Genomic DNA, 23,322 nt, shown 5'->3' with positions numbered 1-23,322 from the left:
AAGAATGATTTGTTGATCTTGTTTTCCCTTTAATACATGCCTTCCGCAATATATTTTTCAATTACTTTCAAAAAGTGGTAGGGACAATATCGACCCTGGCAAAAAGTGGTGGGGACATGTCCCACCCGCAAATTACGCCTATGCTTCTGCCTGCAGTAAACAACAGTGATGAACTGATGACATGGTAAGAGCATTACAGAAAACAAGAGAGCACTAACAAAGAAAGAAAACTTTAGTGTAGCATGTTGTGCTGTGTCTACCGTCGCATCATCTAAGTGGATGCTGCACACTGGTGGTGGTTGAGGAGAGACCCCCTCATATGACTATAAAGCGCTTTGGGTGTACAGCAATACACAATAAAGCGGTATATAAATGCCTCATTCATTCATTCATCTCATTTATGGTTGAGATATGAGCTGACACAGTGAGGTCATCAGGTTGAAACAACAGATAGAGCTGCATCATCTGTAGAGCAATGGAAAGAGAAGCCATGTGCCTTTATGATCATGCTCAGAGAGGATGTGTTTAAGGGGAGGGGAGTGAACCTTGGGACACAACATTAAGTTCAAGTTCTTTTATTTATATAGCACATTTAAAAACACCTGCAAGACTGACCAAAGTGCTGTACAAAAGGCCACAGTAAAAATCTAAATTATCAACACTTAAAAGACAGAGTACTGAACAGAACCCTCAATAAAAATCCAACTGTAAACACAAAAAATCTGGGCCAGTCTTCACAAAACATTTTATCTTACCACTAAGAGTTCTCCTAAATAGCAGTAAACGTTTTTAGCTAAGAGTTTTCTATTAAAACCAATTCACAAAGCTGCTGAGACAAACTTTTACTAAGGAATAGAGAGAAGTCTTAAGCTAAGAGTGAGGGGGCGGGATTGACCTTGTTGCTTTGGATGATGTCAGCATGCTTCTATGATTTATTCATAGAAATATCGCAGAGCGCAATGTTATGTTGCCATAGTCAAAGGTTTAAAAATAAAAATGTTAATTGCCACATTCAAATAAAGATTTAAAAATGCAGGCTAGGTGTCATGTATATATAATATATATGTATACTTGTTTAATTTAAATCTAATATATATGTATATGTTCAGCTAATTGTCAGCCTGTATGCTTCTCGTAAAAAAAAAAAAAGTGAATATGCATATAAACAGCCTTTTAATTAACAGAGTAGAATAATCACGGCTGATAATAAGACGCGCAAACAAAAAAGAAAACCAAACTGGACGCAAGAACAGCTGTACCTCTTGCCCAATTGGTTAATGAAAACAAGCATATAATCAAAGGAAAATTTGGAGTTGGGACAACCTCCAAAACCAAAGGTGATACCTTTTTAAAAGCACATTATCGTCAAATGTTTCTAAAATGTTTACATTCAGAGGCAGATTGCCTGCAACAGCCATTTTAAGATAGTTTGTGGCTTGGTCTTTGTGACTTAGCAGTCCTCTTCACTACTCATAACGTTCCACAGATTTAGGAGCTAGTTTTAGTGCTAAAACACTTTGTGAAATACTCTTAGAGCAAAAATGTAGGAGTCCTAAATTTAGGATTGACACGCCCATTATTTTTACGATTTTCTCCTAAATTGGCAAGTTATGAGCTACTTTTAGCCTCAAGATGTTTTGTGAATACGGGCCCTGATCTCCAAAGTCAGGTTATTCCATAACCGTGGCCCTACCAGTGAGAGAGTGAGGGACACATTTTTGGGAACTTGTTTATGTAGGGATTTGTACACAAATTAGAGAATTAAAAAATTTATTCAAAATTGGATATAGGCAACCAATGAAGAGCCTTCAGAATAGCAGTGATGTGATCGTTTTTATGGCTTTTCTGTAGAAATCTGGCAGCGGCATTTCGGGATCTGAGCAATTTGTGACTCAGAATAACTGTAATATAAAGAGCTGAAGTAATCTAGAAGAGAAATAATGAATGCATGGACCGCCATCTCTACAGTTTATCGGTTAGAAAGTGTTTAATTTTTGACAGTAGACAGAGTTGAAAAAAAACTTCAAATATCCTTCTGTGAATTAAAAAAATTGAAGCCACAGAAGTACCGTACCTGTGATGCCCAAATCTGCCTCTTGAGATTTGTCAAAGTTGGAATCACCAAGTATCAACCTCTGAGAAAGAAGACAGCAGCATGTCTTGCTCTTTCAGAAAGTTTCCCAGTTGACCTGAAGGATGACAGATGAGAACAAAATGAATTTAGGCAGGATTAGTAACAGTAATGGCATGATATTCAAAAGATGTGTTAAGCAAAACCATTTCTCCATCTCACACAGAAGGACGAGGTGTGTGGGAGAAAACGAAGCTGTTAGAGATGCCTGAAGAAGTCTCTGTGTTGTCTGCAGAAATCCACGCTTCATTCATAGCTCTAAATGAGCATCAATTAACAAATCTTACCTTTGTCATCTAAGTACAGTTTAGACACTGTTTACTAGCAACAGCTGCTAATCCAGTTCAACAAAACGCAAAAAACAAACTACAGCTACTGTTCACTCTGACAGACAAAATGCTCAAACATGCAGTGCAGATGCAACGCTTTAAGAATATTAGTGAACTAAGCTTCTGTAAGAGAGGAGGATTGAAAGACTGTTAGCAGGATACAAGAAACAAGAACAAGACTGTTAGTAGGATACAAGAAACAAGAACAAGACTGTTAGTAGGATACAAGAAACAAGAACAAGACTGTTAGTAGGATACAAGAAGCTGTGATTTCTGCCAACGTTTTCTTTTATCAAGTACTTTCCTGTCACATTTACCATTTTTCCCCCCCATTTGTTAAATTAAACAATAAATAAATTCATAAGAATAAACAGGAAAATATCTAGTTTGAGTGTTTAGTTTTTTTAAACAACAATCAACAAAACATGTTATTTGGTACAGGCTGCTCAAACATTTGCATATAATTGTATTACAGTTCTTGCATGTCATGTGTTTCAGACAGGAACAGGTTCATGAAGATATGTTCAGCCCATTAGAGGTCAAATCATAAGCTTAACGGACTAAAGCAAGGCATTCAGTAAAGGTTAAGGGTAAAAAGTGCACAGTCCACCCCATTGATCAAAGATTAACAAGTGTAACTTATTTGGACATGTTCTCAACATTGATTAGCTCTCAATATATTATTTTTCACCACAAAAACTATATTATGTACAAGACAATACATCATGAACATCTATTTGCATAACTTTCTTGAAAAGTGTCAAGAAGAGTCTCATCTTCATCTGAATGTTTATCTCGTCTCATTCTGCATCTAGGTTGTGTGTTTAGGGGCTCAACAGAACGGCTTGCCTCAAAACTACATACAGAAGCTTCTGGCACTGGAGACAAACAACCACAGCGGCACTTCCATATTAGATCAGATTACAGACATCCAGAAATGACCAGCAGGAAATTACCTGTTTTTTCAAAGCCTGATCAAGTCAGTTAATCATAAATAAAGAAACAGACTTTAACCCAACGCAGAGCATATTTTTATGTTGGGTTGAAATCGAAAAGAAGGATCCAACAAAAGATACATAGATTGTCATAAACAACAAGTATGTAAAATGTGGTACCAGTACAAATGTCATTTCTGAAGAACAAACAGAAGGTTTTCTTGTTTGACTTCAAATCAAGGACTGGATGTGTGTGTGATGATCACTATGGGTTTGTGTCTGTTGATTCTGCTGAATTTGATGTCAGTCTGAAGTGACACTTTATTCACCATCAGCTGATCCAGAGAAGATCAGACTAACATCTAAAACCTGAAAGTAAAACAGAGACAATCAAATGTGTCACATTACGCATTACCACTTTAGAGCTATAACTTTGCTTTATTAGAGAGAGATAATAACACAACGGTCAAAACAGCCCAATTGCTGGGTTTGTCCCTATTTTACCCAGCACTGGGTTGTATTTAACCCAGCATTTTTTAGAGTGTGTGATAAATAATGTCCAAAAAGCCCTTGATGTTAAATCCAAACCACCATGGATGACCTTTAACAGTAAGCACTTGACCCTTAAAACAAGCAGTGATACATATTTACCATTATTCTCCATTGCAATGGACAGATGTAGAAGACTGGATGTGAAAAATGTTCTTGTTTAAAAACCTCAAAATGCAGAGGGTTAAAGCTCAAATATGGTTTCCACTAAACATCTCTGCTTAATAATAATCAAAGCAACCAACTAAAACTTCTCTATCACAAACATTGAGACACTAGAAAAGTAGAAAATATAATTTAAATACCCAAAGATCAAACAAATAACTATAAACAGAATCCGACTCTCATTAAACATTATAGTATATGAATCATTCAATGGACAAATAAACTAAATTAACTTTCAATTACAATATGAAAATGTTTAATCCTCACTACTCACTTAAGCGTCTATATTTTATGACATGGATCATCTTTCGGATCAGAGAGCAGCTTCACATCTGAGCCTCCTAGTGTATTTCCAGACAGATCCAGTTCTCTCAGGTGTGAGGGGTTTGATCTCAGCGCTGAAGCCAGAGCAGCACAACCTTCATCTGTGACGCCACAATCATACAACCTGTAGAGATTAAAGAACATGATGAACTGACACCATCTGCAAATAAAGAATAAGATGTGTAAACAAATGTGAAACAAAATTCATAGTGAATGCAAAACACATAAACATTATAGGACAAACAGTGCTAATTATACAGCATCAATGTACAGAAAAAGACACTGTAAAAGACACTGTTGCTGTTGGCTGCCAGTTTGATCCTGTCACATTCAACCCTTCATCACGTCTCACACACTGACCTCTACAATCATTAGCTCTCACACAGACACATAACAAAAACCACCTCAGCTGCTTTAGTAAGTGTGTCTCACACACTCTCCTGCTTACTGTCAGTGATGAGATTTTGTGAAAAATGACCAATTTTCTTTCTTTGGTAAGAAAGCACATGCTAAAATGATAAATGTGATCATGTTTAATCAGTGTAGTGATTGTTGTCAGTGTGACTTACTGAACGGATCTGGATTCTTTAACCACAGGCAGCAGCTTCAGAAGAACTTCATCTGCTATATTTTGGGCTCCAATAAACCATTTTAGATTAAACTCATCCATCTCCTGCTCTGATGTCAGCAACACATAAACCAGAGCTGATCACTGTGAAGAGGAGAGTTTGATTTCTTACATTTTTTTAGATGTCAAATAATCTTGGATCTCTTGCATCAGTGAAAGATCACCCAGTTCATTCAGACAGTGGAACAGATTGATGGATCTCTCTGGAGAGTGATTCTGCCTGATCTTCTCTTTGATGTACTGAATTGTTTCCTCTTTGTTGTAGGAGCAGCTTCCTGTCTGTGTCAGTAGTTCTCGTAAGAGAGTCTGATTGGACTCCAATGAGAGACCCAGAAGAAAACGCAGGAAAAGATCCAGATGTCCATTCTTAATCTGTAAAGCTTCATCCACAGCTCTCTGATGCAGCTCAGATATTAAATTACATTTCTTCTGGTTTAAAACCTTAGACAGCAGACTTTGTTTGGTTTGGTCAAACACACAGATGTTGTCCTTTATAAAGGAGCGGTGTGCATATAGAGCTGCTAGATGTTCCTGGATGCTCAGATGAACAAAACAGAAGACTTTCCACTCATTCAAGCCAAACTCCTCTCTGAAGATCTGAGTGCACAATCCTGAGTTTCACTCACATCACATAACCTCACATTGGTCTGAAAATCCAGAGACAGACGACACTCATCCAGACCATCAAAGATGAACAACACTTTATATTCACCATTGGATATTTCTATTTGTTTTATTTCAGGGAAAAAGATATGAAGAAGATCTGAAAGACGGAGTGTTTTGTTCTTCATCAAGTTGAGCTCTCTGAAAGGAAGTGGAAATATGAGCTGGACGTCCTGATTCTCTTTCCCTTCAGCCCAGTCCAGGATGAACTTCTGCACAGAGACTGTTTTTCCAATGCCAGCGACTCCCTTTGTCAGCACAGTTCTGATGTCTTTGTTTTGCCCGGTTAAAGGTATATAGATGTCTCTGCATTTGATTGGTGTTTCCTCTGTTGCTGCTCTCCTGGATTGTGTCTCAATCTGTCTCACCTCATGCTCATTACTGATCTCTCCACTTTCACTCTCTGTGATGTAGAGCTCTGTGTAGATCTCATTCAGGAGTGTTGAGTTTCCCTGCGTTGCTGTTCCTTCATGCAGACACTCAAACTTCTTCAACAGATTTGATTTGAATGTGCTTTGGACCAGTTGAAGGTCATGACTGAAAGATTAAAATAATAGATTATAACATGAATTAACAAGGTAAAAGTTTGCCAAATGCCAAGTATGCACCAATACATATTGTAATGTTTACCTCTTTAGGGTTTACTATACAGTATGTTAAAATGTGACACAGAATCATTAGTAAAAGTTTATGTCAGCTTAAGTTTGCTTGTGTAGATGTATTGTTCTGTTCTAGTGATGTGCTGTGACACAGGCTTGAAGGGAAAATATATCGCCAGTGTTTTATCTAAAAGTGTGTTTTTGTAGGATTACGGCATGTGACCATGCCAAAGGAACAGTCTCCAGTAGGATTCAACACCTGCAGAGATGAGAAGTGCACCTGTGAGTCTTATTATAAAAGATACTGTCTTTAAATCACCAGAGAACAAAGAACCAATTGCCAATCACACAAAAAACAGAATGCCATGTTCGGGCATTGCTAAATTTAGCTGTACTATCAGAACCTGTTGAAATTATGTCAACTGACATGCCAATTCACTTCAACATGCCTATGCGTACTGGTGTTTCTGTATCCTAAGTTAGTTTGAGGCTGGATACTCTCGAAATCTACTACAAGAAACAGGACAGACCACTGACCTTTAAACAAGTTTACAATTTACAACAGCTATACAACTGTAATGCGATATTTGACTTATATAGATTATTAAAAAAGGGGGTCTGGTGGATGACACAGAGCGTCCTAAGATTCAAGCACATAGTTTTCAGAACATTGTTTGTAAGAATCAAGCACAGTGTACACACGTCGGTGGCCAGCTCCAACACCAGAGGCTGCTCAACATCCTGCCACCCCTTCACATAGTTTTCCATTAAATTACATTATGTTTGTCCCCAATCATTGTTACTGTACTCACTGACTCCACCCTAGGATGAAGGATACATTGTGTATAGACATTTTTTGCAAACAATTTATTTTGTTGTTGAATTTGCTAATATTAAAGTACATTTTCCCCTGACAATTAGATTCACAGATTTTGACAGAATGACACACCCAGTGTCCTAGGCGTGACACAACTCTGCACTTCTCGTCCTGTGTGCTAACCGGTTTTGCTGTACTGGAATCAAGAAATGTAAACCAAACTGGACTAAAGACAAAAAAACCATTCTTTCTAATATTAAAGTACATTTTCCCCTGACAATTAGATTCACAGATTTTGACAGAATGACACACCCAGTGTCCTAGGCGTGACACAACTCTGCACTTCTCGTCCTGTGTGCTAACCGGCTTTGCTGTACTGGAATCAAGAAATGTAAACCAAACTGGACTAAAGACAAAAAAGCCATTCTTTTAGAAGATGACGGAGGGGGGATCCCCCAGCCTGCCTCTACATCTCATCAGTCACTCTTGTGCTTAAGACAAAAGCCTGGCATGAGATAATGAATCAATTCAGGAGGTGATGTGAAAAAAAAAGTTGTTCATTTAAATTAATTTTGATCTGTATAGTGCTTTTCACAATTATTTTTTTTCAAACCATGTCATACTTTTAATATTTATAATATCTTGTTTATAAATGCACCTCGGTACTCCCTCCTCCTCAATTTACATGAAATCATCCATCGCATTTGAGTTCAGCAGACGACTTAAGGGAGTTGTTCTGGTCCCTTAATTTTTTAGGGTGAAATGGTTACTAAGGGCTTTGTTGAAACACATGACAGAACTTAAGGGATCAGTTAAGCAATTAAGGAGACTGCTTAATGATGACCTTCATACTTTAAGTGGACCCTTAGTTTTTTTCTTGCAAGCCATATTTATATGGGTTTTCTTAACTCAAGGGCTTTATTGCAACCGGGCCCTGGTCTTCAACTGAGTATACTGGTCTCTTTATGGGGTAAAACTGTATTCCCCAACACTGACTTGACAGAAATTTTGTACCTCAGATTTGATGATGTGTGTCTTTCCTCGAATGTTCCTGGAGTGTCCATTGATTGGTCACTAATCATGGGTAAACGGAGATGATAAAATTAATGCAGTTTATTTTATATGTAGATAAATCTCAGACAGACAGAAAGACAGACAGAAATGATGTACCTCAGATCAGATTATGTGTGTTTTCCCTCAAATTTTACTGGCTGATCCATAGACTGCTCACTCTTCATGGACACACAGCTGGACTCTGGTGGGTTTGATATCTGACCCTGGAATCGACTTTAATACAGTAGAGACATTTGAATGGAGATATAGAAGAGATAATCGAGTTTTAATGTGGAGCATATAATCTACACTATGGGGCTGTTGAATGTTTGAATCTGATTTGTAGATGAACAATTATTTTTCAGGAAATGCACAGCTAAAGTAGTTCCAGTCAGGCCTTGACCACTTCCACAGTTCCATATCACTTAACTAAATTATTTAGATAGGGACTTTGGTTATTTAAAAGGTTCTTACAGCCTACACCAGTAAATGAACCAAAACCCACAAAGAAACTAAGCAAACAAATATGACATAAGATAGAAATGACAAACAATTTGCATGTAATTCCTACTAAATCACCTTTTATCTATGGAAAGCAGGGTCTCTCTCTCTCTCCAAATCTTTTCTCGTTGCATGCACAAACATACAGACACACACTCATACACTCATGAAAACACATATGCACAGAAACTGTCCTGTAACATTTTCAGTAACATAGTCGCTTTTTTGGAGCTGTTAAATTTACAGCTATGCTATTAATAGATTACAATAGGCAACAGTGGTTTGAGCGTTTTTCCAGAGACTAGAGCGCAATTAAAGAGATGTGCTAATGTGACTGATGGTGGCCGTCTTGAGAAGCGAGAAAGCTTCGGAAAGCGGCTCATAAAAAGGACGAGGACGTGAATGGTTTTTACAAGTCGGAATGTAAAATTACGGTAATATCGCGTGAACATTTCACATGAAATTCTGTCAGTGTGAGGGGGAGATGTAGGAAGCGTGCCGCGAGGCGCCCAAGAAAATTACAACCACTATAGGCTATATATTTCTGGTCAGTTTAATAAATAATTAATCACAAAACTATCACAAAAATTAAGTATCTTGGGGATGATCGAGGGGCACAAGGAAAATCTCAGACCCGGCCCTGCAGCGGGGGGTGCTGCAGCACCCCTAGTTCCCACGGCCATGCAGTGAGAGATAACAGGAAATCTATTTAATTGAGACAGGAGACAGGAAATGTTATTTTAGCTTCTTAGACGTCTTGGATTCTTAGAAACGCATCTGGAGGACAATGGACATGTATGTTGTATATGCATTATGATTGGATGAGATCAAAGCATTCGCATTTGATGAAGGTATAAATGTTGAGTTGGGGTGTTTCCTCTTTGTCTCACTCTGCAATCAACATGGATGACTGCTGAGCTTTTCTTGCAAGAAAATAAATATTCAAAAGACTTTTGTCTCATACCTTTATTAAAATGGAAAATTGCCACGACACAGATCAACGTGCAACTTATTTTCTCTCCGATATTGTAGCAAGTTAAATGAAATGTGGAGGATATAAACTGTGACAAGATGGTTTACGGTGACAGGATGCGTGTAATTATGCGACAGAGCGGTCCGTTAAAGACACAATTGTATGACGTGATACCATGTCCCAAAGCTTGCCTGCTCTTCTACTACACACTCAAAAGTGTGTACTTTTTCTTCACCAAAAAAGTACATACTTTAAGGTTATAGTATAAGAAGGCACATTGGGACACAACAGCACTAATTTCAATTACCCCTACCAAACTGACAGCACGCATTAGTGGGTCTGTTAAAACTCAATGGGCTCAGGGGAGGCGAGAGGCGCGGACTCCCGCTGTATCTTTACCTGCTGCTGGTGTCGCTGTTGGACAATGTTTCTTTAGAAAAACTAGTGATTTATACACTTTTTAATGTTATATTTTGTAATATTGGCATTGTTTTATTTTTGTACTACAATTTTTTTTTCTCATCCAATGTTTTGAGGAGACACTGCCTCCCTTGCCTCCTCGGAGGAAACGCCCCTGCTACGCCTTCTTGGCAGCCCCTCACCACACCCTGACAATGCATTTATACTTCTGCCAGCAGTGAACAACAGTGATGAACTGATGGCACATGGTACGAGCATTACAGAAAACAAGAGAGCACTAACAAAGAAATAAACCCTTAGTGTAGCATGCGGTGCCTTGTCCGTGTCGTTGCTCGGTGGACTCGTGCAGGTAAACTCACGGGTCTTTACCCGAGTAGGTCTTCACACGAGAACTCTCGCTTTAGTAATACTTGCTAAGTAGGTACTACTTGGCTGCTGAGTCCACCTCTATCATTAACAGCTCAAAGCTCTAAACCAGCAACAATTATCAAATCTTACCTTAGCCTTCTTAAAAGTCCAGTTTAAACCCCTTACTAACAACAGCTGCTAATCCAGGTCAACCAATCACAGTAAACTCACTACAGCTACTTGCATACAACTGTAATACAGATCTTGTGCATGTTTCAGACAGGAACAGGTTCATGAAGATGTGTTCAGCCCATTAGAGGTAAAAGCAGAAACAAATGAGGGGGGCTTCTGGTTATGGCGCTTTTCTTAGATTTGATCCCTTTCTTATTTAAGCGTCGTCCATAGTTTGATTTCTAAGTAAATGTTGTTCAAGATGTCGCCTAAACCAGCAAAGCAGAAGCTGAAACCTACAGGCAAGTGATATCCTACAGGCAATATCTCACTGAAAGTCAACATGGCCTCTCAGTTTGAAACCTTCCTTTCAGCTGTACAAGATGTCAAGAATCAAGTTGCAGAGTGTTTCGGGAGACTGACGCAGACTGAGGAACGCATTTCTCAGAGAGAGGATGCGGTTACTACACTTCAATCGATGACCAGCGCTCTCAAAAAGAAAGTTACTTCGCTTACCTGGAAGGTGGATGACCTGTAGAATCGCAGTTGGCAGTCCAACCTAACGCTGTTAGGTTTACCAGAAAAATCAGAGGGCAGTGACGCATGTGCATTCTTAGAAAGCTGGTTACCTGAGGCACTGAAAATGGAACCACTGCGAAAGCCCCTGGCCATAGAGAGAGCACACAGAATTGGGGATGTGCGATGGTCTGCTACGGACAAGAACTCAACCCTGAGAGTGATGATCATGAAATTTTTGGACTACAGAGACAAGGAGCGTGTAATGCATGCGGCCAGAGCGAAGAAAGATGTACTGTTCCAAATTCACAGAGTCATGTTCTTTCCAGACCTTTCTGCTGAGGTAAACAAGCAACGAATACAATTAGACAAAGTCAAGAGGAAGCTACGTGCCAAGGGCCTGCCATGTAAACATCTATGACTGTATAGTTTCATAAGTATCATGATAAGTGTCTATGAAGAGTCTCTTCTCGATCTGAATGGTTCTCTCATCTCATTCTGCATCTAGGTTGTGTGTGGTTTTTTTTGTCTTCCATATTGGATCAGATTACAGACATTGAGAAATAACCTGCAGGAAACAGCAGTTTGTTATTAAACGCTGATTTAGATTCAAATTGATCAGCAGAATCAGTGGAAGCAGAACACGTTTTGAGGAGGAGGGTAAATATCTGAGACGACTATGAAATATTTTAATCTGGAGATCTGGTAGACTGGTATTAGAGCTTTTGCATAATTCTTCTGACACATCAAAACTGAAATGTAATGACAATTTAAGATAAAACAAAGATGATAAAAACTACAAAATCATTTAACTTTACTTTCAGAGTGCAGATACCAAGTCAATGAATATATATATATATTTTTTTTTTTACTTTTATTGTAATTACTGTAATAAGAATTAAACAGAAAATACACAGAGTGTCACAAACAACTGGCAATATTGTGTAAAATGTGGTACCAGTACAAATGTCATTTCTGAAGAACAAACAAAAGGTTTTCTTGTTTGACTTCAAATCAAGGACTGGATCATTCTGTAAAGTTACACAAACATGTGTGTGATGATCACTATGGGTTTGTGTCTGTTGATTCGGTTGAATGTGATGTCTGTCTGTAGAGGCTCTTTATTCAGCTGATCCAACATCTAAAACCTATAAGTAAAACACAGACAGTCAATGTGTGTGACATTATATGCATTACCCACTTTAGAAGAACTCAAACAATTTGCATTATTAGTCAGAGATTATAAACTAACCATGTGTTGAACGATTTTTTTTTTAGCATCCAAACCACCCTACATGATGATCCCTCACCCTTATCCATAATTTTGTATGGCTGTCCTCTTTCTGTTACTGGTTCAGTTTTATGACAATGAAAGTAGTGATAATTATTTACCATTATCTTCTATTGCAATTGAAATTCAAAATACATAATTTCATGCGTAAAAAGACTATGTTTATATATGCCCCAGTAACGTAATTATTTCCCAATGTTATCACATTAAGATGTTTAAGATGACACAAGCAAACATCTTCACTCTCGTTTACATGCATTTGTCATTACTCTGATCTTTTGCTAAGAAGTGTAGTTATTTTTACCGCCATTATTCACAAACCCCAATGCACAGCACAAATGATGAACTCACATACAGTAGATTTGTTATTGGCCACTGTTTTAATCTACTTATGTGAAATGCTAAACATTTCTATGGACGTATTGGGTGGTTATTTGTCGCTGTGATGAACATCTAAATGTGACAGCAGTGCCTCTGCAAACAGGGTTACCTACACTGCCAATGCACTCTTCACGCAGTCTCTGGATGAAGATAAGGAGCAGAGACTAGTGACAGAGTTGTTGACAGAGTTCAGTGATTCGAAGTGGAGGAAAAACTTCAGAATAATGTCACAGAGTTCATTCATGGAGTTGTGTGAACAACACACGTCATATCTGTGTACATCTAAGCACACACACACTTTAGTCAGACCGGTAATAATGCGATTAATGTGTTTACATGCCTGTTTGTTGCTATTAAAATCGGCATAGTCACATATTTTACTACGTTTATGGTTGCTACAATAATGAGCTTAATCGCATGAATTTGATTGAAGTATTGTGTTTGCATGAATACAGTAAATCTCATTATAACCGCATTATGAGGGTGCATGTAAAAGTAGTCAATGATCAAAGCAAAACACTGTATTGTTTTTAAATGTAAAGGCACATTAATATACTTAATTCTTAATATAAACAGAATTAAATCCTTATTAAGCATGTTTATACAGTGTAAGTAACTATTACATAGAAAGTAACCTAAGAAGAAGAAACTATATTAACTTTCAATTAAAATTCAAACATTTTAATCACCACTACTCACTCAAGCAGATTATAATGTGGATCGTCCTTCAGATCAGAGAGCAGATTCACATCTGAATCTCTTAGTTCATTTCCAGTCAGATCCAGTTTTCTCAGGTGTGAGGGGTTTGATCTCAGAGCTGAAGCCAGAGCAGCACAACCTTCATCTGTGACTCCACAATAACTCACCCTGTAGAGAACAATGACACTCTTCAGTCTCTCAGTTCAGGATCTACAGCTCAGATCAGCAGCAACTTCACAATCAGAAAGAGAGACTTAATCCATGACATGATTAACAGATCCAGTCTAAAGTTCAGACCTGCTTCTACATGTGCTTGAGGGAGTTTCAACATCAAAACCTAAAATAAAACTCCAGAAAGGTGTACAATATGTGACCTTTAAATAAATTAAAAGATTTTGATTTTGAGTACCCTAAAATCCTCAACATATCTGTATAATATAAAGCAGTCGTAACATCTTTGCATCATCCTGTTTATACTTACTGTAAAGATAGTGAAATTAAGTCAGAGACTTTGGAAAGAATCTCATGACATATTAAACATCCTCTTTGATAGGGATGCACGATATTATCGGACCAATATCGGAATCGGCCGATAATGGCTTTAAATGTAAATATCGGCATTGGCCGATATGAAAAATGATGCTGTTGCCTACTTCTAATAAAATGAAAGCAAAATACACAATTAATATTTAGACTGTGTTTCTGATTAAATAAAGCAGTAATTGATGCCATAAAATCATGAGTATGTTTTGATTTAAAGGTCAGAAGCTTACATGAAAAAAAAAATCACAAACATGACACTTATATTTAATAATTTTATATATATTAATAATAATAATAATTAATGCATTTAGCAGATGCTTTTATCCAAAGCGACTTACAGTGCATTCAGGCTATACATTTTTTACCAGTATGTGTGTTCCCTGGGAATCAAATGACCCTTTGCTGTTAACACAATGCTCTACCACTGAGCCACAGGAACATATACTGATTTATTCATTAATGTGTAATATGTTATTTTTTTAAACAAATTATGAGCTCTAAAAGATTTTGAGAATTTTTACAACTCGTTTGCTTTAGACCATTAACAAATGTTAAATCATAAAATAAAATGTTATGGTTACCACTGCATCTTTCTGGAAAAAAAAATGCAGTGATTAATATATAGTTTATTTATTGTTATTTTCAAATCTTCAATGTACTGTCATTATAAAATAACTTTATTATTGTTTATTTAATTCTAACAAATAAGTTCTTGTTAAAAACTAACCAAAATTAAAAATAATTATATATCAGTATCGGCATCGGCTATTGGCCAAAATGAGTTGAAAATGATCTGCATATCGGAAAAAATCCAATGTCGTGCATCCCTACTCTTCGATTATCTGACAAGACACTTTTTTAGTCTTAATTAGTTTTGGTTTTAATTTGGTTCATTATTCATAAAAGGAAAATGAAATGTTGACACATTACAACATACAATCTTACCACAGTTTTTCCAGTTTACAGTGAGGATCCTTCAGTCCATCAGAGAGCAGCGTCACTCCTGAAGCTCCTAGTTTATTTCCAGTCAGATCCAGTTTTCTCAGGTGTGAGGGGTTTGATCTCAGAGCTGAAGCCAGAGCTGCACAACCTTCATCTGTGACTCCACAATAACTCAAGCTGTTTTTTAGATCCACAGAAAATATTGTGAAAAATATGGAATTTTTTTCATTAAATCATTCATCACTCGCTCTACATCAAATGTGATTTATATGTTAATTTGTCCAAAAATGTTTATTGGAAAATCCATTTGTCCATTACAAACTCATATTAGTGAACATAGTCAAACCAAAATTTATTCAGACACCTTCAACATTTCACACAATCACAGTTTATTCGCTATAGTTTAGAAAATGGTAACAAGAACTCGGCGTTAAACTGTGTCAGAACAAATTCATCTTGAAAATGTCAGATAACACTTAAGCAAAACATTGTCAGGTCAAAGTGTCTGAATATTCTATGGTCCCAAATTTGTATCAGTTTTACTGGTAGTCCACTGTATGAAGAATTGTTGGGTATAATATGTCATAGTTAACTTTATTGTGCTATCCTCACTTACATAAATGAACTACAGTGTCCTGCACCCACTAGTAAAAAACATCAAAAATTATATCTGGTGTATGAATAATTTTTGGTTTGACTGTAAATCTGCCATTGGGAGATGTGATGTGAATTCGCCAATTGCTAGACATTTCCATTACATTAGTCGTGAAATTCATGAAAAAGAGTTAACTTGTATAGGTATTAAAAAAGTAACAAACCATAGAAGAGGTGGAAAAGTAGAAAAAATACTTTTGCAATGTGAAGCTTACTGGATACATCAATTAAAATCCATGTCCCCTTTAGGTCTTAATGAAGATTTTAATCTCTCTCGTTTTCTTTAATTATGATTTGTGTATGTATCAGTATTGTCATTTTTTTTCTTCATGTTGTAAAAACTTTTATTCTGTTCTGTACATTAAAAGTGGAGGACGATGTAGATTAATGAACGACCTAAGTAGCCTGATGCGTCGGATCGCCCTCTGCTCTTTCTCTAATTGAAGGTTTGAAAAAATGGTTGTGTTTGGATGTTTTGTGACTTGAAGGTTATGGTTTGATCATTTGTGTGTGTTAATGCACTGAGTGTTTTGTAATGTTGATGGGATTTTGGAGTTTGTCTGTTTGTTAGGATGTATCGACTTGAGATTGCTGATTTAGTCTGTTAAACGCTTGTGATAGGATGCACCTGTAATGAGAGTTTCCACATAATGCTCATTTATACCATTTCTTTTAAAATAAACTTGTTGTATGTCAAACATTTAAAAAAAAAAAAGTAAAGTTTTGGAAGGATGTGGAATCTTATATTGAGGATGATTAATTAAAACAATTGTGTATTTTAAAGATACAAAAGAAATTAACGAAATAAAGATATTATTCAGATAAATCATAAATATCATGGGATTAAAGGAAACAGTAAGTAAAGACATTAACATATAAAAGTGCAAAATACAGTACAGTTAATACTTTTACTGGGAAAACAGACTACCATATGCATGAAAATGTGACTTTTTGTAAACCATAATTTTATATATATTACTTCTATTCAGATTTTTTGGTTATTTCGGTCCATAAACTCAATCAAATATATTATCATCATAATATCATAATTTCAAAATTTGCATTCAAACAGTCTCTCTACCTTTTTAGTCTGCCTGTTCAACAGTCAAACAACAGAAATTGTCATTCAACAATATCTCATTAACTTAAATAATTTATTCAACATATAATTTATATATAATCTTCCTTTAAGTAACAACTGTATTGCATTAAAAGTTTTTGCAGGTAATGCATTAAAGGTTTTTTTTGTTTTACCAGCTCACACATAAACTGCATTACAAGTCTCTGAAACATTTGAGGTAGTGAAGAGAATCTAAGTAAATCCATAGCCTACAATATTCATTGAAATGCTTACATACTTCCATATTGTTTTAGGAAATGTTTATATTTGCATTTGATGTTATGAGTTCTCTCCACATCTTTCCAGTCAATGTTGCCTTGCCTTAAGTTCCAAAAACATGTGATGCATGTCATGTGAAATGGGATCAAGCAAAGTAAATGCAAAATTTTGCTAGAGCTGCGATGATGCCATTTTTGTTGCATGCAACCAAGCAAATTTTGTAATAGTGCTTGGTTCATTTCAGTAACAGAAAATGTCAGAATAATTAAATTTTATGTGAATATCCCCAAATCCTTATCGGATGCAAAATTCACTTTTACATGATGTTTGCATATAATGTGTCTTAGCAGTGAGTGGACACAACCACCCTACAATGATAAAAATCCATTAACTACTTTTTTTAATCCCCCAAAAACCTAAACAGTCTCATAAGAGTCTTCAATTTTCTCCCGACATCTGAGCCACTGAGGACGCAGTGGATTAGTTTTGTTTTTGATGGTAATGCGCCACCGAATACACCTACATTCGCTTATGTCTGTGCAAACAATTTTACTCCAGACTGCTTTCTGAACGAGGGACATTTTTTTTTGCTAAAAAGATCAAACTCAAGGATGGATCAATAACCACTGTTCGTGATCCAGCTGCACCTCCAGAAGAAGTAAGTCTCACACTTCATATTTTTTATGATTATTTGGAAATCGCCTTTCCTCTTCCAAAGAAGAGAGGGGCGGGTGAGCAGAGCTCATTATTAGACATACACCCAAATGGGTTTTGTTCATACTGACCATAAGAGCAAAATGGAGGAGGATGTTAAAACATTCATACAATCTTACCAAAGTGTCTCCAGTTTACAGTGAGGATCCTTCAGTAGATCAGAGAGCAGATTCACTGCTGTGTCTCCTAGTTTATTCCATGACATATTTAGTTCTCTCATGTGTGAGGGGTTTGATCTCAGAGCTGAAGCCAGAGCAGCACAACCTTCATCTGTGACTCCACAATTACTCAACCTGTAGAGAACAATGACACTCTTCAGTCTCTCAGTTCAGGATCTACAGTTCAGATCAGCAGCAACTTCACAATCAGAAAGAGAGACTTAACCCACGACATGATTAACAGATCCAGTCTAAGGCTCAGACCCGCTTCTACATGCTGCTTGAGGAGGTTTAATATCATAGAAAAATTCAGAATATTTTAATTTCTTTATGCGAGTACCACAAAATATACAACACATCTGTATATAACATGAAAACATACTGGAAAAAAAAAACACATACTGAAAAGAATTCTGTAAGATAGGAATCAGTGAATATTACGAATATTGATTATTATTTGTATATTATTTTTTATCTCTTTTCTGACTTGTCCCAGACTACAGATTTCTTCTATAGCTGTGCTAGTTTTATGTCATATACTGCATGTGCTTACTTAAAACAATTAACATTTAAATAAATGTTTCATGCAATTATTATTTATTTAGCAAGTACAGGCAGCCTCCACTTTGCATCAGGGTCTTGATGTCACATTTGTATGCAAATTTTGTGATATCACATTAAAAACAAATTCTGTCTTTAAGTGCATATGTACATTATGCTCCTGCAGACAGCGGCAGTCACTTCTGGAGGCACCACAACATTCTGCGTCATGTTCTGCAATTTTCACTGGCACATGCCACTGAAAACTGGATGTGGCACTAAACATAGCGGCATGTGCCAGTTACTTCTGTGTGTAAGATGCCATGACACTTAATGTAAATACTGCCTCTCGATACAAGTTATTAAAAACAAATTCTGTCTTTAAGTGCATATGTACATTATGCTCCTGCAGACAGCGGCAGTCACTTCTGGAGGCACCACAACATTCTGCGTCATGTTCTGCAATTTTCACTGGCACATGCCACTGAAAACTGGATGTGGCACTAAACATAGTGGCATGTGCCAGTTACTTCTGTGTGTAAGATGCCATGACACTTAATGTAAATACTGCCTCTCGATACAAGTTATTGTTTTATATTTTTTTTATGACATAGTCAAGCAAAAACACGAACAAGAGTGCTGATTTTCCCGAATATCAACACGAATTGCAGATGTAATACTGATTTTATACAACAGTTCAATAAACAAGAAGCGATTATTTCTAGTTATATTTTAGACACATAGAATTATTGATATTGTACGCTTCTTATAGCATATTTTATTCACTTGCAGTTGCCAGTTTACATGTAACATCAGATGCAGTTTCTGTGTCACTAGCAGTGCAAAGATTTTGTTGATACTTATTTTATTTGATTGGTAACAGCCACATAGTGTCTTATTCTAATTGAAATGATGTTATTAACAAAATAATTTTTGTCAAGATGGATCCTACATTTCTCTCATAATTGCTGAAATTATTTAACCATTTAATTATATAAGCTATTTAAAAATATTTATTAGTACCACTGCGTGTGTGTCATTCTTGGAGAGATGATTTACCACAGTGTCTCCAGGTTACAGTGAGGATCCTTCAGTAGATCAGAGAGCAGCTTCACTCCTGAATCTCCTAGTTTATTTCCAGTCAGATCCAGATCTCTCAGGTGTGAGGGGTTTGATCTCAGAGCTGAAGCCAGAGCAGCACAACCTTCATCTGTGATGCCACAATGATTAAACCTGTAGAGAACAATTATACTTTTTACTCTGACAGTTACAGCTCAGATAAGCAGGAACTTCACAATCAGAAAGAGAGACTTAATCTATAGCAGAGTCGGTGGTTAGGCTAAGGCTGAATATTCGGTCTGTCTGAATATTCGGTTCTGACTGGCTGGAAGGTGTGTGTTGCCAGTGTAATGCACAGGCAATTCCAGTCAGTTTAATCACTGTTCGATATTAACCCTGGACACAGATTTGCAGTAACATGGATTTAACTTTATCTACTAGAGCCAATCATTTCAGAATAAATCTTTTACAACCTTTTCTTGAGTACCCAGAACAAGATAAACATCCTCCAAATGAAGGCATGAAATGACATTTGCATTAAATAGGATCTTAGACCTGGGGAGTTTCACAGCCTATTGACGAAATACGAGAAAATTTAGTATGAAAGGCCCTGAGAAAGAGTTAAAGTATTCCTAAACTCTCTGACCTTTATTACCTTTTTTAGTCTATTTCTATGGGGATGAGACCATTGTACCAGTCGCACTGAGACATTTCAAATGATACCAAATATGATTGTGAAAATCACTTTGGGTTCACGCAAAACATTGCATTTTGAGTGAACTGAATTAAAGGAAGGATCAGTAAGGGCAATTGACAACGGTCATTATCAGGAAATATGACAATGTTATGACTGACCAGTCAGAATCCAGTATTCCATAGAGTCGTGTAATAAATGATTTGAATGCATGACGTGGAGGCAAAGAACAACTCGATGTGAAGAGAAATGTGTGTGTGTGTGTGTGTGTGTGAATTACCTGCGTCTCCACAGCATCTCTCTACTAATAGTGAACCTTTAACTGTAATTACTTATAAACAGCAACGTTACCACCTCATCATAGCTTTTTAGCATGGGCAGCCTATTAAATAGTATCAGACATAACCTCTGACTGAAGATCAGACTGGTGAGTTTGTGACCGTGAGATCCATGTTAACAGCCAACGCAAGATAACATTGAAATCAAAATGAACAAGCTCAATTTAAAGTATAGAATAAAAAAGAATAATCAAGTGTCAGAATAAATTATTTTTAAAAAGAACAATAATTAAAATGGCATTTGAATCTAAATTTAGATTTACTTGTAATTAAAGAACAAACTGCAATAACACACGTCTTACACACAAATGACATGGAAAAGACAGAATGCTTTTAAATAAATTAATGAATAAATTAATACTTACTTCAACATAAACTAATGATTAGTGAAGGCATGAACTAATTAAGAATGAGTAACCCTAACAGGGCAATTTTTTAGTCTTTAGTTTTTGTTTATTTTGTTCATTATTGACCATATGAAGAAAATGAATGAGAATGTTGACATTTATACAATCTTACCACAGTGTTTCCAGTTTACAGTGAGGATCCTTCAGTCCATCAGAGAGCAGATTCACTCCTGAGTCTCCTAGTTCATTCAATGACAGATGTAGTTCTCTCATGTGTGAGGGGTTTGATCTCAGAGCTGAAGCCAGAGCAGCACAACCTTCATCTGTCACACCACACTTACTCAACCTGTAAAGATTGAAGATGCATGGTGAACTGATACTAGCTGCAGTTATAGAATAAAATGAGTTTATTAAACGTTTGGAGAGAGATTACATCTGTTAGGGGAGGAGCCACTCAAATATTTGCAGCAGCAGCCCCTCGGAGTTCAATTTGACCTATTGTCCATAATTGACCAGCACAAATAGAAATTATAACAATTGGTAAATCTGCTAAAAGACAAAACCATCCAAGTAAAATTAATTGTTTTATATATTCAAAAATACAAATGTATCTAAAATAAAAAGAAATTTGGCCCCAGACAAGCAAACTGAACAGCAGTGCTCATTGTACATATTGTACACATACAGGATTGCAGAACTTGCCCTGAGCATGTATGTCAAGCAGTGTGTGTGAAAGAGAGAGAGGGAGAGAAAGAGAGAGAGAGAGAGAGTACACATTTCAGCTTATGAATGGTGTTTTGTGTTGTAAGTGTTTGTTGCACATTTTGATGCCTTGATGACAGTTTCAGGGGCTCCCACTTAAAGCACTGTGGCTCAAGGCCTGCCATTTTCACCATCATGATGGATGATAGCGTTCCGTCCAGAGCCAAACTGTTCCTAATTTTGGTTTTGTTCCAACCCACCATGGAGAACACTCTCTCTGCATCTGCATTTGAGTGGGGAAGCCACAGTGCTTTAAGTGGGAGCCCCCGACCCCTGTCATCAAGGCATCAACATGTGCAACAAACACTTACAACACAAATCACACACACACACACACACACACACACGTTGGTTTTTATGGTTTACGGGGACTCTCCATACACTGTAAAAACTAAAGGTACCTTAAATATCCCTTTGAGTACTCAATGAACTTCAAAATGTATTTTAAGTGCCTCAAAGTTCTTTTTCTCATAATAGGGTTCCTGGAGGAACCATTACAGTCTTCGTAGTTCTTTCAGCAACTCATGGGAACAAAAGGTTGAAGCATTTTGTTTCCAGTTCTGAGGTTCTGGAGTCAACATTTCATTACACTGAGACCTTGGAGTGCTTTGGAGGTTATTGGAGGAACTCAAATAAAAATAAAAAAAGGAGTTACTGTAAGATCTGTAAACATTTAAGTGGTTCCTGGAAGATCTTTCTTGTAAAAGCCTGCATCTTAAGGAACCCAGAGATTCCTGTGACAACAATGAAATAGGACTGATTATTATTATTTTCATTTACTTTATCAGAATAGTATGGAACGTGGTGAGTTTTGTGACACTTGCCATGTAAAAACAAAAAACGTGGGCATGATTAGAAAAGACTAAATGGTTTCATGCTTGTTCTGTTCAGTACGACAAAGATATCGCTTTCCTCTGTGGACATTCAGACTAATGTTTTATTGTGAATATGAGATTGAGCTGAAGAGTGAATGCTGTGTCAGATGCAGGTCATCACACTCGCTCAGTCCATATCTCTCTCATAATACTCTACTCCAATAATACGCTGTTTTTAATACAGTAATACAATAAACTTTCAGTGAAGCAAGTCAACATTCCTTCGTTACTAGTTCTAAAGTAACGTTATCGAATTAGTAACGGATCTTGAGCTCAGCTGTTAAACTCTCAAACTGAGATTTGAATCCGTGGCGGAAGGAAGTAGTTCTGCAAAAAAGAGGGTTTTTAAAGACACTCCATTGTTTCTTTTCTTATTTACACACTCGTGCCATCAAACTGTTGTATAAACGCAATATCACACAAGTAGCAGTGCGTTATGGCTGTATATCAGCACACTGTGATTACACACACACACTTAGTGTTAATTTTGTTAACGAAGACTATGACGAAAAATTTTCTTTGACAAGCTTTTTTCACATGACTAAGACGAGATGAAGACGAGGAGATAATAAGATCAATGAACGATAATTAAGACTATATCAACATGTAATTTCGTTGACGAAATAAGACGAGACTAAAATGTATTCAAAAAGTTAAAAACATTACCAAAACCTATTTTTATTTTAATCAAAAAAGGAGACAAAATGTTATTGCGGACTGCTCTACATGCCTCAACTACGAGAGATTTCATGAATGCGGTTGCCAGATATCAAGAGTTAAAGTCCCCGAATCAGAGCTTCGCTGTTACATTGATACATTTTCTGCCCAGTGTGTGTTGCTTATTTTAAGCAATCTGGCAACCAT

At 36.7% G+C, this 23,322-nt stretch overlaps 1 pseudogene; it reads right to left on the bottom strand.

Moving 5' to 3' along the window:
• The window catches only part of LOC107751688 (uncharacterized), a 92,232-nt pseudogene that overhangs the window by 22,793 nt on the left and 46,117 nt on the right, over positions 1 to 23,322 (bottom strand).

Source organism: Sinocyclocheilus rhinocerous, unplaced genomic scaffold, assembly GCF_001515625.1.
Source record: "Sinocyclocheilus rhinocerous isolate Xijiao unplaced genomic scaffold, SAMN03320098_v1.1 scaffold422, whole genome shotgun sequence".
NCBI classification, from domain to species: Eukaryota; Metazoa; Chordata; class Actinopteri; order Cypriniformes; family Cyprinidae; genus Sinocyclocheilus; species Sinocyclocheilus rhinocerous.
This window is presented reverse-complemented; position numbering and strand designations above follow the sequence as displayed.